At 37.6% G+C, this 15,990-nt stretch overlaps 1 pseudogene; it reads left to right on the top strand.

Moving 5' to 3' along the window:
* The first annotated feature begins 11,872 nt into the window (after positions 1–11,872).
* Positions 11,873–12,626, top strand: LOC125206515 (annotated as a pseudogene).
* The last annotated feature ends 3,364 nt before the right edge of the window (positions 12,627–15,990 follow it).

Raw genomic sequence — 15,990 nt, 5'->3', positions numbered from 1 at the left:
TAGTAATTATCATCACTTACGACAAATATGTACAACTTGTCATATTTTGAGGTGTGATATATGATGAAAACGTTGATTTTTTTTTAATTGGTTTATTATTCTATATATAACGTAATGCTGGCCGGAAGAATTAATACTCTACTATCATTGTTTGTCTTTAGGAATTAAAATAATCGTACCTATATATATAAATCGCATTCCTTTGGATAAAAAAATTACTACAAGTTGTTCTTCGTTCGGAGCTGGTTTACTACAAGGTGTCTGTCACGTACGAGGATCAAAAGTCTTACACCTTCAGCCGCAGCGTGTCAATGATTTTACATGCATGGCTATTTTTTTTTTCATTGATAAAATAAGTTCCCATTTTGGCATTCTCCTTCTGTCCATGATTAAATGTCTCATATTTGACCTGCACGCGCAAGTTTTAAGAAATGACTTTATGTAGTAAAGTGCGTAGAAAAGTTAGTGGAGTGTCGGCATACCTTATATAGTATATTGGTTTTATAATAAAATGCGAGTGAAATGGGTTAATAGAATGTAGGGTCCAATTACCAAATATAATAAAAGTGAAATGAGACATTTGTTAGCGAACGAACGAAAAAAGGAAAAATGAGATATTTATTAGTAGACCGAGGGAGTATTGTTTTGGATTAACGCCAATGTAGAAAAAGTACAATAATTGGGATGGTTGTGTTTCTCTTTTTAGTTGGTTTTTTATTCAGTTTCTATTGGTATGATGGATATTGATTTTGATACCATGATCAAAAGTACTCCCTCCATCTTCAGAAATGAAACTATTTTTTTTATGGATATCCCAAAATAATAAAATAAGATTATTTTTCATGAACAAAAAGAGTAAAACTGAAAAAAAAAAAAAAAACTAAAATGAACTCAATGCTATATTGTATTATTAGAATATTTATTATTTGGGCACAAAATTTAAGAAATTCATGTTTAAACATTAGTGTGTGTAGAATATATGAGAGTTTAAAACATGAGAAAGAAACAAAGAAAGAATAGTAGTATAAGAGAGAATAGAAGTGTGTTGCCAAAAATGTAAATGATTAATCAATAATTTAGACCAGCATCATGGTATGTTACCTACACGTCGACAACAATGGCAAACAATAATGCATACATTTTGTTTTGAGTAAAAAGTCTGAATAAAACTAAGGATCTACTATCAAGTAATAATGCAGTTTCCTCAAGTCATTCTTTTTAAACTAGTACTATAAAATAAATCTAAAGGCGAATGTGAATGCATTTGCCAAACAATTAATTTTGTCAAATTAAATATTACGAACTGAATCAAAATATAATTTGTACTAGACTTCTAGTTCCAACATAATATTAATTTCGAGATATCAATCGGATCCTTAAAGCTCTTTAACACATTTATTTGGAAAAACTTTTGTGAGTTTAATTTATCGTCAAAAAATTTTCTTTAAAGGATAATACTATTGCCCACAGAAAGAAGAAACATTTGTTTGGTTAAAACGTTTTGAAGGCTCCGTTTGCTGAAGTAGGAGTACTATATAATTTATGATTACAGAATTAACTAACCTAAAATATGTTCTTATAATGTTTTATCTATTCTCATATTCCTTATAATAAATGTGATGAAAAGATTAGTCAATAATCTAATAGTACTATCTTTTTTGTAAACTTTAAGTTGGACTTTTTATCTTCCTTTATTCTGTAACTTAGATTTATTTCCTTCTTTGATAAAGATAATATTTTATTGATTTCAAATTATTTGTTCTTGACCTTCCTATTTTATTCCATCTTTTTCTCTATTTCAAATCAAATTCTGATTCATCCGGAAATTTTAACAATTGGCTGTAAAATCAAATCCATGGATTTTAACATATTTTTGAATATTAAATTAGAAGTCTATGAATCTAAAAGCCCAAAATCTGTTGGCGCAGAGCTGGCCCATTAACTGAAAAGCTGAATATTAACAAAAGAGTTCAAAGGAGGCCCAATAAATAACTTCCCTCAGTTCAAGAGTACTGGGCCCGAAACGAGGAGTACTAAAAATTGGAGTATATTTTTCGGCCCAAAACAAAATCAATTGGTGGCCCATTTCTTTGAAACTTTTCGTCGAACTGTTGGTGGGCATTAACCTAGAAGGCTAGAACCAAAAGCAAACAAAAACAAGTGCAGTTTTTCGAATTTTATCTCGAAAGGTTCCACCATTTGTTTCGAAAATGATGAAGAATCACATGATTTTTAGCAGTTATTTGTGAAATTTTATCGGATGACTGTAGTAGTTTAACACTGAATTTTGTACATTGAAAATGTATATTTTTAATATTTTAAAGAATGAAAATGTAATTTATAAATATTTGAATTATGAAAAAATAAACTATACTATAAATTGTCGTGGAAAATAAAAACACAGACTATGTTAATATGTAGCGAGAAATTGTAATTATAAATGTTTATAGGCTATATTTTATAATTGTCGTCTCATGCATCTTTATATGACACTTTCTAATACACAACGTCTTTAAATGAAGTAATAGGGGTTCTATCTTTACTTCTAGGTATTATTACACTTCCAATATTCCACTTTCGTCAATTTATATTTACCGTGTTACAAAAGGAGGAATCTCAAGAAGCGACTCCCTATTTCTTGAAATAAAACTTCAAGCAACAACATTTTGATGAACATTTGGTATGACCAAAGTTTGTGATTTTAGAGATTAATATCATTTTTATTTAAATATACGGTTCTTGATTAATTTATCCCATAAGTAAATTAATACGATGAGATGATGGATAAGAAACATGGATAAATTCACAAGAAATATTTCCAATACTTTATGTGCATCGTCTATGTGAAGGGGGGTTGCGGAAGAACATGATAAAAACTGATGATGAGTAGGTGATGGCTACTTCCCACACATAATTCATGAGTAAACAATTAAGTGTCACTACTTTAACAATCAATTAGTAAATTACTTGGTGGTCCAAACGTATATGGCTCGGGTGTGCGTTATAATGCCAACTTTTCTTAAATTGCTAACTCATCAATATAACTCATCAATGTAAACGTAGTGTATTAAAAATGTCAATACGGTCACATTAAAATGTCAACACAAATTTGTGTTGACATTTTAATATACTTTGTTGATATTTTAAATATCAATATGAACATGTATTAAAATATTGAAAGAGCAGGTTTTCGGTATTGTGTTAATGCAAAGGTGTATCCAACTGATCAGGATGGAAATCCCAACCTAGCTGAGACTGAGTCGTTGGCACGACGACCTGACCCTGGTATCAATAAAATTCATCAACTCACTTCTACTGGCTAATATAGTGGAGGTAAGGGTCGAATCCCAGAGATGTACACATTAGGATAATCATGGTGATAGTCTGGAAGGTTTTGGTTAGCTACCACGCTTTTGGGTTGAGATTCTACCTAGACAGGAATTAAATATGGTACCCTACTGACTGGTGGGCGTGAAAGTGATAGACATGTGGTTGTGTACATGAGAATAGGGGACAAGGTGTTTTGGAGACGTGTGGAAAGTAAAACGGTTACTATAAAAGGTAATATGGAATAACAGAGAATATGTGGTAGTTGGGTGGCTACTCTGACAGGTCTGGAGGGTACAAACTTAAAAGTAAAGGACAAAAGTAAAAAATAACTAAAAAGTAAAAGTGGTCCTAGAAAAAGTGGATTGTGATGTTTTCTTCTTCAACAAGTATGCATAAAATTTAAATGAACACAAACTCCATGGATGAACTTAAATTTACAGCTTCAAACATAAGATCCATAAATCAAAAGCTTAAACTCAATGATTAACAGCCAATAATTCCAGATTATTTCTACTGACTAACATGCAAGGTGACGACAGTAACGTAAAATGAAAAACTCATGCATAAAACTTTAAACTGAAACAAAAAAAACTCGAAATTCTAGTTAACAAACCCAGATCTAGCCTACTCAAGCGAAAACATGCTTAAACACTTGGAAAATAAACGTGATAACTAGATCTAAGCTACCTAGGCAAAATGAAACAGATTCGAACCAAAAGAGATGCATAAAACAAACTTCATTACTAAAAGCGTTTGGATCTCAACAGAATACTTCAAAAGATAACAAAGAGTTAAGTTATGCAACAGATCCAACGAAAGAAAGCAAGTAAAGATTTTAACTAAGAAAGCAATTAAAGATTTTTTTGCTACTCCGGGCGATGAAACTGCTACTACTACGAGATGAACTGGCTGGAACGATGGACGATGATACTCCGGTGGACATCTGGAACTTCAGGTGACCATGGTTGTGGTGAGGAATGAAAAGATATGGACAATGCTAAAGAAAATGATCTTTTCCGAGAGAGAATTCTAGCTATGTGTGGTAGCCGAACTCCTTCTCTCTCTCCAAGTGGCTCCTTTTATAGGGAGGTTTGCCCTTACTTTTAGGGTAGACTTCCTTCGCGAAATGACTCATTTGCCCTTGTTTGTGGTTGATCATCCAAGCAATCATTCTTCTCCATCTCAAGTCTTCTTTCTGGCATGCATTCTGGTCAGTATTGCACCCTTCTAGCACTCTTTTCACCTGAGTTGTCCGAACCTTCTCCTACTGATCGGGGCCCTTTTCCTGCACACTTAAGCAACTTCTTTGCGGATAATACATGTAAATCACGACATACTGACCAGTAACCAAGACTTAGATTACGACTTATCAAATATCAATTAAGTTTATGTTATAGTTTTAATGTGATCGTATTATAATTTTAATATACTGCGTTGACAAATTAGCATAGTTAGTAACTTAAAGAAAATAAATTTGCTGCTTTTGTTTCTTTCCATTATTTAGGTCTAGTGAACTACCGCCGTGCGTAGACAAAACAATTTTTTGTTTTTTAATCAAATGGAATGCGATTTAAACCGGTAAATATTTGTTTTTAAGCCCAAAAGAGGATCAATTATTAATTTTTTCAGGCCGACAGACACTATAGAAGAATAAATCAAATAAAAAATTCAACAAAGTTACGAGAGATTCATTTCCACTAACAATTACGATAAGGTGGAGATGAAAAGCCAAATCAAAGTTTAATTAATTACGTTAATTACAACATTAGCTTCCATTCTTAATTATGACTACTTGCATTAGTTTGTCGTATGTAATGATAAGTACATTTACCACGTGAAAGAGCATGTTTACGAGATCATATAATTGTAATTGTAAATAAGAAATACTGTAGTTAGTTAAATGTATTCTATTTATAGTAGTAGCTAGTAATGAATGAATTTTACCAAATACTCCATGTTAAATGGAAAGCCATTTCCCCCTTTTATTTTAATGAAAGCTTGCATATATTAATGTTAATTTTATATTGTGATCTAGGCATTTCACGCATAGGATCCAAGATTAAAACTCTAACATCGAACAAATTTCAATCCTCAAATTTAAACAATTAACTATAAATTTTAAATTTTAAATATAAACTACTAAATATCCCTTGAAATTTTTTAAAAATTGGGGTGCCCATGGTCCTAGCCGACATTGGAAAATAAGAGCATGAATAACCGTGCTTTCCAAAGATCACATGCGATCTTCACTATTCATGGCCCTACCCCACTTTTGTTCATATTTTATTCTCTGGTCTTAGCTATGGCACAACTGCGAGCAGGCGCTTTGTCGTGCCAACGGCACGGACGCTGCTCTTCCACGCTGTGGATGCTCTAAAATATGATTCATATTTTATTCTCTGCACTTAGCTAAGACACAACTGCAAGCAAGACACAAGTTCCATCGATGGCGGAGCTGTTAATACTGTTCTTGTTGAAAAGAGAGAACATGAGTCCCAAGAGTATTGGAAAGAGGATACATGAGTTCCTAGAAGTGTTGGAAAATAGAATAACATTTATTGTGTAGTATAGTTCCTAAAAACATTTATGTCTAGAATCCTATATATACTCATGTACAATGTATCAAACAAATCAATCCAATGAATTCAATTATTCAATCCAATGAATTCAGTTATTCAATCCAATATGGTATCAAGATCAGAAAAAATATCGATCCTAAATTAGTTCTTTGGAACTCAGAATTTTCCTCATCACTGTTCCATACCCTTCCCAAACCAATCAGCCAGATCAGGCAACAAACCATCCCTATCCAATCTCAGAAAAACCATATGCAGCCCCTGTTGCAAAACCAAAAACACTAAGATCAAGTGAGTACCACATCCTCAATGGCCAGCAAAACAATTGAAACAGTATCAATTGGAATCAAAGCAGATGGGACAAACTTCTCAATCTGTTCGAAGTTGATGCGCGATGCATTCGGAAGAGTAAAACAAGAAGAATCAAGGGAGGGGATTTGGAAACCAACCGCCCAAACCCCAGATTCGGGAATAGGCGGCGGGTTCGGTGCGAGACAACCACCACCACAACTCCAATTCCGAGGAATCCAGCCGCCTCAACTAAGCTCATGGGCGCTACCACCGCGAGTGAACTCCAACAATCGAAAGAGAGTTGACAAATCAAAACTCTACTGCACACACTGTGTGATGACCAAGCACACCAAGGAGACGTGCTTCAAACTCGTCGGCTTCCCGGAATGGTGGGAAGATGGTCACAAATAAAACAAGAACAACACCGGCAAAGGGAAAATCGTCGTTGGGCGAGAAGGAGCAGACGGAAGCTTTTTCCCATCGGGCGACCAGGTGGCCACCGGCGCTAGGAACGATGGCAGCCGTCCAATTGGGAGCTCAGCGGCGGGCGGCTGGTGGGGATATGGTGGAGGAATCGAAAAAGGGGAAGAAGCTGCCAGAGCATCGTATACACGTTCAATTGGAGGTAAAGGGTTTGAGGCTTTGGCCCAAACCATTTTATTTTCTCCCTCTCTCAATTTGCACCCAAAGAAAAATGATTTATTAGGAAAAGAACCCCATGTCACCCATAATTTGCAAAACAGGCCCTTGAGTTATGCTTGTATTCCAAAAACACCCTATATAGAATGTTGGAATTGTTTTTTAGTCCTAAATAATGATTTCGATATTTCTGTAGCTTGTAAAGTAAAAAAATCAGAAGTTAGGGATGAAAGGGGATGGATATTTGATATATGATAGGGCAGATTTTGGGGAATTAACAAAGTCAAAAAGAATTTATATCGAGACAACAGGAGGGGACCTAGTTCCAGTTGAGGGGCAGGGACTATTCAAATATCTTCTTCATTGAAAATTGCTAATTGCCTTTCTGTTCCCACATTATCACAAAAATTGATGTCTCTCTCCCATGTAACACAAGAACTCAACTGCAGACTCCTAATGCAACCGAATCGTTGTTTTCTACAGGATATTCGAACGGGGATGACGATTGGGCGTGACACTGAATACCATGGGTTATATTATGTGTACAAGGGAGGTAGCTCAAACTGGCAGAGGGATGTTGGCTCACATACCTACGGAACGAGAAATGTGGTTATGGCATAGGTGGTTAGGACATCCATCCTTGAGTTATTTAAATATTTTATTTCCAAATTCTCCTAAAGACTTTGCTTTTGAATGTCAGACGTGCATTTTGGCAAAAAGCCACAGAGAATCATTCAAATCTAGTAATACTAGAGTTGATTCTGTTTTTTCCTTAATACACTTTGATGTTTGGGGCCCTTCGCCAATAGTTGGGGGAAATGGATTTCAATATTTCGTTCTTTTTATTGATGATTGCACTCGCATGTCTTGGGTATATTTTCTTAAAAATAAATCAGATGTTTTTTCAAAATTCTGTGATTTCTATACTATGATTCTTACTCAATTTCAAACCAAAATCAAGGTCCTTAGATCCGATAATGGGAGAGAGTATGTCTACACTAAATGAAAGATTTTTGTGCTGAAAAAGGCCTTATCCATCAAACATCCTATGCCTACACTCCGGAACAAAACAGGGTAGCTGAGAGAAAAAATCGTGCAATCCTAAACACAACCCGAGCCCTTATCCTTGATTCCAAAGTCCCAAATTTTTTCTGGCCCGAAGCCGTTGCCACATCTGTATATCTCCTCAATCGGCTTCCCACCAAAATTCTTGACCTTAAAAACCCCCTCCAAAAATTATCCACCATGTCTAAAATACCTCCTACCCTGTCCCTCGAACCTCGCATCTTTGGTTGTTCGGTCTTTGTCCATATCCCCAAACATGAGCGTAAAAAATTACTACCTCCGTCCCCCAAAATTTGCTACACTTTGACCCGACGCGGGTTTTAAGAAATGTAATGAAAAGTGAGTTGAAAAAGTTGGTGGGATGTGGGTCCTACTTTTAAAGTATTAGTTTTATAATAAAATGTGAGTAGGAATGAGTTAGTGGAATATGGGGTCCACTACCAAAAATAGTAAAAGTGAAGTGTATCAAATTTTTAGGGACGGGCCAAAATAGTAAACTGTATCAAATTTTCAGGGACAGAGGTAGTATAACCTTGTGAAGATAAGTGTGTTTTCATTGGGTATGGGTTCATCAGAAAGGATATAGGTGCTATAATCCAAAAACCCGCCAAGTTATCACCACAATGAATTGCACTTTCTTAGAAACCGAATTCTTTTACGCCACCCAACTTCTGAGTCAGGGGGAGAAGGAAATAAATACAATTGACTCGATAAGTTGGCTGCCTATGCTGAATAATCACTCCTCTATCGAAGGACTACCAGAGCCAACTACATCTGTCGCCGAGCATGCCACGAACACGACCCAACCTATGGAACTAGGTGACACCCCAACAGTACCCGTTCCGATATCTGAGGTAACCAATCTTGAGAACTCTGAAGATATTGGTATCGACAATGTTGCTACAGAAGGAGAAGAGAGAGAGATTATAGATGAAGACACCGACAGTACATTCGACCTATCCGAAGTACTCGTGGAATTCCACCAAAACGGTACTCACCTGAAAGAATAAGCAGAAGGTCAAAATATCCAGTAGGAAGTGTGGCAAGAGAAAACTTAACCAAACTGGCTAGGGCATTTGAAGCAGTCCTTTATGGAGAAGAGGAAATTCCACAGACAGTAAAGGAAATATTAAAAATCAAGCATTGGAGGGACGCAATGATGGTTGAGCTAAAAGCCCTGGAGAGGAATAAAACATGGAAAAAGTGTCAACTTTCAAAGGGGAAACGGACTGTAGGTTGCAGATGGGTTTTTACTATCAAACGAAGACCAGACGGGTCCATCGAGAGATATAAGGCTCGCCTTGTGGCTAAAGGGTACACCCAGACATATGGAGTGGATTACTCTGAGACATTCTCGCCCGTAGCAAAAATGAATATTGTCAGAGTATTACTTTCTATTGCAGCAAGCAAAGACTGACCTCTACACCAGTTTGATGTAATTAATGCTTTCTTACATGGTGAACTGAAGAAAGAAGTTTACATGGAGCCCCCTCCAAGTTTCGAAGAAGACTTTAAAGATGGGGAAGTATGTCATTTGAAGAAAACCCTGTATGGCTTAAAACAGTCTCCCAGAGCATGGTTTGGAAGATTCACAGAAGCAATGAAGAAGTGTGATTATCAACAAAGCAATGAAGATCACACACTCTTCATTAAGAAAAAAGGGAGTTAAGCTTACATGTCTGATAATCTATGTTGATGACATGATTATTACAGGAGATGACTCTGAAGAAATAGAAGCGCTCAAGAAGAATTTGGCCAAGGAATTCGAAATGAAAGATCTGGGGCACTTAAGTACTTTCTGGGAGTCAGAGGTCTTGAGATCAAACAAAATGAATCTTTATAAATCAGAAAAAATACACGTTGGATCTTTTGGCAGAAACTGGCATGATGGATTGTAAACCTGCAGACACACCGATTGTAGTTAATCATGGACTTCAAATCACAGAAGGAGCTCAACTTGCCGATAGAAAAAGGTATCAAAGGTTAGTCGGAAAATTGATTTATCTTTCACACACCAGACTGACATAGCATATGCAGTAAGTGTGATAAGTCAATTCATGCACCGACCCCAAAGCGACCATCTTGAAGCGGCACTGCGAGTTGTTCGGTATCTCAAAGGTACCTTTGATCATGGAATAATTTTTAGACGGAGTGAACATCTGGATATCCATGGGTATACAGACGCTGATTGGGCTGGAAACCCAGTCGACAGAAGATCTACTTCAGGGTACTTCACATTTGTTGGAGAAAACCTTGTTACATGGAAAAGCAAGAAGCAGAAGGTCGTGGCACTATCAAGTGCAGAGGCAGAATTTAGAGGGATCAGACATGGATTAACTGAGGTACTAGTTTAGGAGATTGATGGGTGAACTGGGTTTTATGTCACAAAAGACGTGTCAAATTTTCTTTGATAATAAAGTTGCAATCAAAAAATCCAATCCAACATGATCGGACAAAGCATGTTGAAATAGACAGACATTTCATCAAAGAGAAAATCGAAGATGGAATTATTGAGTTACCATTTGTTCGATCCGGAGACCAACTCGCAACATTCTGACAAAAGCAGTAGGAGCAAGGAATTTTGCAAAAGTCCTTAGCTAGTTGGATATCGGGAATCCCGTTAACCAAATTGAGGGGGAGTGTTGAAAAGAGAGAACATGAGTCCCAGGAATATTGGAAAGAGGATACATGAGTTCCTAGAAGTGTTGGAAAATAGAATAACATTTATTGTGTAGTATAGTTCCTAGAAACATTTATGTCTAGAGTCCTATATATACACTCATGTACAATGTATCAAATCAATCCAATGAATTCAGTTATTCAATCCAATAGTTCTTTATGATGGTATTTACAGTGGTGTCAGTTATTACAACTTCAGCTTCAATGTCAGAGAGATTAAGTCACTCTGAGAGTACATCCGTAAACTTTGTTGCTCCTGTTGTTGTTTCTGCTTGTGTGCTTTGTTTCGATTGCTTTTTTCAACTTTGGGTTGCCTTTTGTTGTTGGTGTGCTAATAATTCCAGATACATTCATGTATCTGATGATGATTGCAAAATAAATATGGATGTACCATTGTGTTTGATTTGAATTAAGGATGTTTTGAATTAAGAACTCCGTCTCTCTTCAATAATCCCTTGAATAAGATTTAGTATAAAGAACTTCAAAGCATTCTAATTCATTTTGCTGGTGAATCAAGACAGTTTGATGGGTTTCTAACATAATGTTTAGGTTTGTGGGGAAAATTTGGGGATTTTTTAAAGCGTTTCGTCGAGCGGTGGGTGGGCACTCCAAAAATTTTCTCGGAAGATTCAACCTTTTGTTTCGAAAGCATTGATTGAAACATCAGGAATCCAGAAAATACACACAGATTAACTATAATCCATCCGAATCCGAAATTCGAACGGATATTTGGTTCAAACAGTATTTAGAAAACATTTTATCCTTCAACTAAAGTTAAAATCATGTGGGCACTTCATCAAACATTTTAATGGCGTAATCTGTATCCTTCAAATTCGAAAACTCGCACAGGCATTTAGCGAACATGAGACGGATAGAATCCAAAAGAGTATAACATGCCACAATATTTTCGATCAAGCAATATGAAAAACAAAACTGTCACATCAAACGAACTACCAATTCGTCAATATATGTTGAAATATGATTGATGAAGAAAGCCAAAGAGTACCTAATTCATGTAGTCGATGTTACTATTAGAAATGGGCCACTCACCCCTTAAAAGGCCTCATAAGGGGGAGGGTTATCCACACTTATATAGAGAAGCTAGGATCATTACCAAGCCGATGTGGGACAAGATATTAGAATTTTAACACGCCCCCTCACGTGTGGGCCGGAATGACACATCGGACTTCCATCACATGGGTAGGCAAGAGAAGAGATAAAGAGATAAACCATCATCGACTTGGGCCCTGCTCTGATACCATATTAGAAATGGGCCACTCACCCCTTAGATAAGCTATGCAAACTCTTCTTCTGCCGGCAGCTCGCTCCGGCCTCGCACCTCCGCCCTTCAAGGCGGCGGTGACATGTAATGTCTCCCGTCATTTTCTCCGATTCAACACCTCCCCCTTTCCTCAATCGTCTCTTTCTTCGTTGAAGTTTCTCCAGAGTTTATCCCCACCTTACATAATTCTCAATAATCACAGTGCCAAAACCCTAGCTTCCGCTCCCACTCCCACTGCTGCTGCCTATACTTCTCCAAGTGATGAATCTGAAAAAGCCAAACTCGCTCAGGTTTCGAAGAGATTAGAGAAAACTTCAAGGTACTTCAAGAGACTGGGAAGCTTTTGATTTTGGGGGCAACTGGTTTGCACAGTTGTGGCAGCTGTTATCCTTTCATTTTCTGTTGTCATTACTGGGAAAATCACATCACCTCCTACCTTTTATGCAACTGCTGGTGGTATTGCTGCTGCCTTCATTTCTGTGTTTTGGTCATTTGGGTATATTCGATTATCTGATAGACTTCGGAAGACAGCCACTGATCCTTCAAAGGCGCCTCCTCGTGCTGATGTTGTGAGATGTCTGCAAAACGGCATAGGCGTAAATGTCTTGGGCATAGGTGCTGCTATACTTGGCATGCAAGCGACATGAGGCCTTTTAAGGGGTGAGTGGCCCATTTCTAATAGTTACCGAAGAAGGGTAGTTCACAACTTGTCTTCCAACATAGATCGTCAATTGAATTGGATTGGGCTTTCATTCAAATTGTGATGGGCTAACCCGAATTCATAGAGCAAGTGAAATAGCAACCTGAAAATTATATTCAATCTAACTCAGCCCAGCCCAATTACAACGAACACAACTCGCAGTTAGAAATGGAAGTGGAGTGAGTTAATGGAATGTAAATTCAACTAGCCAAATATGGTAAAAGTGAAATAAAAAGAATATTGGCGCATGAATGAAAATGGAAAAATAGAGCATTTATTAGCGGACAGAAAGAGTATGTATTCATCGTGTATGCATACTATGTGATGTAGTGTATACTGCATAGAAGAAAAATACTACCTCCATCTCATATTAAGTCACATTTTGTCATTTCGATCCGTCTCACTCCCACAATAACAGTCACATTTCACTTTTACCATAAGTAGTAAGTAGACCCCACATTTCACCAACCAATTTTACTCACATTTTATTATAAAACTAATATATATAAGTAGGACTCATAGTCCACTAACTTATTCAACCTACTTTTTTTCCATTTCTTAAAATCCGCCTCCACACTAAATGTGACAATTAATGTGGGACGGTGATGGTATATAAACTGATCATTCGATGATGGCTACTCACCACACGCAATTCATGAGTAAACAGTAAGTGTCAATGCTATATTGTTAATCCATATAAATATAAGAATAGATATTGATTATATCCTAGAATTGCATAGAATTTCTGTCTTAAATAAATTATCTGGTCCCACGCCACAAATTTAACAAAGAGCTACAAAATGATAACTATACCCTTCAACTTGATCTATAAATAGACTCCTCCCATTTCCGAAAAATCAAAACATAACTTCAGGCAAGAATCCTTCTTATAGCAAGAAAATCATTTCTTCTTTTCCAACTTCAGTGATTAATCCTGTATCTTCATCCATCCTCCTTTATGCTATTAATTTGTCTATCGTTTCGTTATTTTTTATATCCCATTATGCATATTTCTTTCATTTCATTTAATCACACCTCTATATATATAATTATCCGTTAAAATCATGTTTCTAAATCATGTTAAAATCATGCTTATGAGTCACTGTAGGTTATCTGGTTTTATTTGTAATTAAGCTAATACTAATTCATACCCTCTATAATTCGTACCAACATTACATACAAATTTAGTTTTCTTAACAAAATAGTACTCCCTCCATCCTAAAAAAACAATTCACCATGCAATCCATCATGGGTTTAAGAAATGAATAGAAAGTGAATTGAAAAATTTAGTAGTATGTGAGTCCTACTTTTATATATTAGTTTTATAATAAAATTTGAGTAAAAATGAGTTACGAAATGTGACAAATTTTGTGGGACGTACGAAAATGTAAATAGGTGAAATTTGGGGAAGGAAGGAGTGTTGAGAAAAGGAATATTTGGGTTCCAAGAGAAATTAGAGTTTCAAGAACTCAACATTAATAATGTCTTGTTCCAATTTGAGTTGTTCCAAGAAACACATTTATTGTAGTATTTCAAAAGTCCCTAACATCCCTATAAATACAAGGGTGTTGGGTATCTTTCATTTATACGAATCAATACAATCTTTTGCTATCTATTACTTTCTTCTCTAAATATGATGCCTATACCATTTAACATGGTATCATAGCAGGTTAGGACTCAGATTAGGTATCATCATCGTCCATGATACCTCTCTCGGCCCTCCTGTTCTTTTCCTTTTTTATCTTCCCCGCATCTTAAACCTGTGCAAGTAGCACACAATGTCAGAAGAGAATCAGTTAACCGAAACCACAAACACAGCCATGGCCGACGAGTTTGACCGGCAATTCGCAAATTTCATGCGCAATAGTTTTGCGATGAACAAATCCAACACAGATCCACCAGAAAACCCTGCTCAGCCATATAAAATAGACACGCAGCCCCTCGACATCGGTGGGAACAAATTGAATGGAGAAAATTACTCCCTTTGGTCTGTGCTCATGAAGACGGCGATAAGCGGTCGAGGAATGGTATCTCACGTTACCGGAGTGCCTCCTTCCCCACCACGAACCGATCCAGCCTTCGCACAGTGGCAACAGGCTGACCACTGCGTGTTCACATGGCTGATTCAAAACATCGAGCCTCGACTAGTTAGTCGAATTTCACAGCATCCGACGGCCAAGCACATCTGGGATGCTTTGGCTGTCACTTATGGGAGCGGAGGAGACAGAATCCAGGTGTATGATCTCCAGTTCAAAGCAAGCACACTGAGGCAAGGACACAGTTCATTAGACGAGATATGGAGCAGATTACAAGAAATCTGGATCGCGATCGACCAAAAGCAGAAGAACCCAATGAAATACCAAGAGGATATAGAGATTCACGATAAATTCATACAAGATCAGAGATTGTGTCAATTTGTATATGCAATTGATAGCAAGTATGTATCAACCAAAAGGGAGATACTGAAATTAAATCCACTTCCCTCAGTTGATTAAGAGACACGCCTCCAAGTGCTACAGCCGGCGAACACCAGTGGTGCGGTCACCACCGAAGGAATCGGCGCGGGTCTCGCCGTCCGTGGGTGGCAGAACCACGCCGGCGGCTCTCGGGGTGGCGGGCGTGCCGGAAATTACAGGAATCGACGGAGTGATGAAGAAGACAAATCAAAGTTAGTTTGCTCCTACTACAAACGGAAAAAACACACAAAAGACTCGTGCTTTGAGCTCATCGGCTATCCAGAGTGGTGGGAAGAGAAGCACGGAAAGCCGCCGCCACCACCGTCGCGAGCAGCCTGGAACCGCGGCGGGCACGCCGCCGTAGCGGTCGGAGGAGATAGAGGAACCGCTGTCCACGGCGGTCAGGAGACCGCACAAATCGGCGCCGCTGCCCAGCCGACAAAAAGGGCCGACACCGCTGCTGTCCAGCCCGCGAGCACGATTGGGGCGGTGAACTTCGTCGCCGGAGGGAGTGGGAGCATCGTTAATGACTGGAGTGGTGAATTATTGGGAGAAGAAGGGGCGGCGCATCTATCAGGTAAAAAAGGGTTTGGGGGCTCTTTTATTAGAGACCCCCAAAGTTTGCAAAAATGGCAGAATATACCCCACCAAAATATTCAGCCACAATTAGCCCCTAAATCTCTTAAAAGTTCTATAAATGCCCAGATTTTGTTGCAAAATAAATTTCAGCCCCTCGAGAAGCTTGGTTTTGCGTGTTCAGTGTCCAATAGTCAGGAAAAAAATGACAAATGGATATTTGACTGTGGAGCAACCCATACAATAACATATGATGCCTCTGACCTCACCGATCTTCAGAAACCTCAAAAATCCCATATCCAGACTGCCAATGGAGAATTTACGGTAGTTGAGGGGGCCGGGATTGTCAACATCTCACCCACTTTGCAATTATCAAATTGTCTCTATATCCCTTCG

The sequence above is a fragment of the Salvia hispanica genome, chromosome 2, assembly GCF_023119035.1.
Source record: "Salvia hispanica cultivar TCC Black 2014 chromosome 2, UniMelb_Shisp_WGS_1.0, whole genome shotgun sequence".
Taxonomy (NCBI): Eukaryota; Viridiplantae; Streptophyta; class Magnoliopsida; order Lamiales; family Lamiaceae; genus Salvia; species Salvia hispanica.
This window is presented reverse-complemented; position numbering and strand designations above follow the sequence as displayed.